The 2,756-nt window shown below is 37.6% G+C and overlaps 1 protein-coding gene and 1 pseudogene across 1 annotated transcript in view; one reads left to right on the top strand and one right to left on the bottom strand.

The window, feature by feature from the left end:
• Window positions 1-2,756, top strand: part of PRPSAP2 (phosphoribosyl pyrophosphate synthetase associated protein 2) — a 56,144-nt gene that overhangs the window by 28,365 nt on the left and 25,023 nt on the right. The gene's annotated exons all lie outside the window — the stretch shown is intronic.
• Window positions 921-1,039, bottom strand: LOC111738873 (annotated as a pseudogene).

Raw genomic sequence — 2,756 nt, 5'->3', positions numbered from 1 at the left:
GAATCTCACATTGTCCATTTGATTAAATCACAGAAACTGTCACTCATGTTGGAATATAAACATTTCAAACAACTTTTCCAAACATTTGTGCAAAGGCTGAACTAATTTTAATTTAGTAATTTTTTTTTGATACATAGGCTTTTTAAAAATTTAAAGTGAAAATCATGCAACATACAATTAACCATTTTAGAGTATACTATTCTCTGGCATTTAATATACTCACAATGTGCAATCACCACCTCTTTTAGTTTCAAAACCTCTTCATCACCCTAGAACACCTGGACTCATTATGTAATCACTCTTCATTCCCTTCTTCACCCAGCAGTTGGCAACCATTAATCTGCTTTCTCTGTGGATTTCTTATTCTGGATATTTCATATAAATGAAATCATACAATATGTGGCCTTTGTGTCTTGTTTCTTTCACTTAGCATAATGTTTTCGAGGGCCATTCATGTCGTAGCATGTGTTGGTATTTGACTTTTTTCGTAGCTGAATAATGTTACATTGTATGGATATGCTATACTTTATCTGTTCATCCATGGATAGACATTTGTATTATTTCTACCTTTTGGCTATTTTGAATAGTACTTATATAAACGTTTGCTTATAAGTTTCTGCACTGAAATATGTTTTTATTTTTTGTGGATGTATGCCTTGGATTGAAATTCCTGGGTCATTTGGTAATTCTATGTTTATAGTTTTAAGGGGCCACCAAAACTGTTTTCCAGAGCAACTGTTTTACATTTTACAGTCTCATCAGCAATGTGTAAGGGTTCTAATTTCTCCACATCATTACCAACACTTATTTTCTAGTTTTTTGATTATAGCCATCTGGTGGGTGTGAAGTGATATCTCATGGTGGTTGTGATTTTGATTTCCCTAATGATTAATGATGTCGAGCATCTTTTTTTTATTAAACGCCTACAGCACCTGGTATTTCTAGGTGGTCTCCCATCCAAGTACTAACCAGGCCTGACGCTGCTAAGCCTCCAAGATCAGACAAGATCGGGCACGTTCAGGGTGGCATGGCCGTAGATGTTGAGCATCTTTTTGTGTGCTTCTTGGCCAATAGTATGTCTTTGGAGAAAACGTCTACTCAGATCCTTTGCTCATTTTTAATTGGATTGTTTGTCTTTTTGTTGTTGAATTGTGGGAGTTCTTTATATATTCTGGATACTATGATTTGCAAATGAGCAAATCAGATTTGCAAATGAGCAGATCAGATATATAATTTATAAATATTTTACTCCCATCCTGTGGGTTTTCTTTTCCCTTTCTTCATGATGTCCTTCGATGTACAAAACTTTTTAATTTTTATAAAGTCCAATTTAACTTTTTTATTGTTGTTGCTTGTGCTTCTGGTGTTATATCTAAGGGTGCATTGTTAAATCCAAGGTCATTAAGTTTATCCCTATGTTTTCTCTTAATAGTTTAGTTTTAGCTCTTATATTTAGGTTGTAGATCTACTTTGAGTTGATTTTTATATATGAAGTGAGGAAGGGATCCTCACTTCATTCTTCATTCTTTTCCATGTGATTATCTGGTTTAGTTGTCCAGCACCTTTTGTTGAAAAGACTATTCTTTCCCCCTGTAATGGCTTTGGCACCCTTGTCAAAAAACAATTGGCCGTAGATGTTTGCATTTATTTCTGAACTCTCAGTTTTATGCTATTGTCAGTATGCCAACACTACCCTGTTTTGATTACTGTAGCTTTATAGTAACAATTAGATCAAAACAATCAGAAGTAGGTGAAAGTGGGAGTATAGACTCCTTACTTGTTCTCCACTGACACCAAGAGGGGAGTGGCCTTGCTACCACTAGGTTGGTGAACGTTCTAACTCCACTAGGCCTCCTCTGATACCACCTCATTGGGGAGGGGGAAATGTACCTCTTTACTGCTGAGTTGGGGTGGATGTCCAGGTTTCACTCTCCACTGACACCAGTGGATGGGGGTTCATTACCTCTGAGTGGGGATGAAAGTCCCAGCTCTGTGCTTGGCCTTCTCTTAATCCACCCATTGCAGATTCGGGCTACATCATTTTGCTTGGCAAGGAAGAAGTGTAGACCCTCAACTTGGTCTTTGCTCATGCTGGGGAGAGGTACAGCTGCAGTTTTTTCTGTGGTGTTTGGCTAGACTAGGGCAGTTATTGTCTTACAGTTTTCTGACTTGCAAGGCTACTCCTTTCTTGGTTTTTTGGATAGAGAGAGTGGGCTCTTTTGAGGCTTTGTGCCTGTTGGCATGTTTGGGTTGCCTGTTTCTCAGCTGCAAGTCTGGCATAATGCAAACAGAAAGCTTAGAGGACTCATCACCATGTCATTTTTCTAGTCCTGAGGTCCCTAACCAGTCTTCTTTTTCCTCTCCACCATCAGAGTCTTGTATTTGTTTCATATATATAATATCAAGGTTTTTAGGTGTACTTAGTGGGAGGAGTACGCCATATTAGCGGAAGCAGAAGCTGCAGCAATGTATTTCGATAATTTTTTTTTCTCACTGAATGCAGAAGAATGATGAATTTTCTTTTGACTCATCCATCTGGGCAGGCTTCTGGTAATTTCTGTAATCCTCATTTTACATCTGACATCCTGTGTTGATGAGATAGATGAATGAGTGGTAAAATTTTTATCATTGTGGTAGTCTTTTGCTCAGTTTATTTGGCATTTATTAGTACTACAGTGATGTTTGTCATTTATCCATTCAGATGTTTATTAAAAACCTATTGAGGTGAGTCTGATGAGGCCTAGAAAGATGCCCTC

This window comes from Pteropus vampyrus, unplaced genomic scaffold, assembly GCF_000151845.1.
Source record: "Pteropus vampyrus isolate Shadow unplaced genomic scaffold, Pvam_2.0 Scaffold44, whole genome shotgun sequence".
NCBI lineage: Eukaryota > Metazoa > Chordata > Mammalia > Chiroptera > Pteropodidae > Pteropus > Pteropus vampyrus.
The sequence above is the reverse complement of the archived record's forward strand: the minus strand, read 5'-3'. Positions and strand labels throughout refer to the sequence as shown.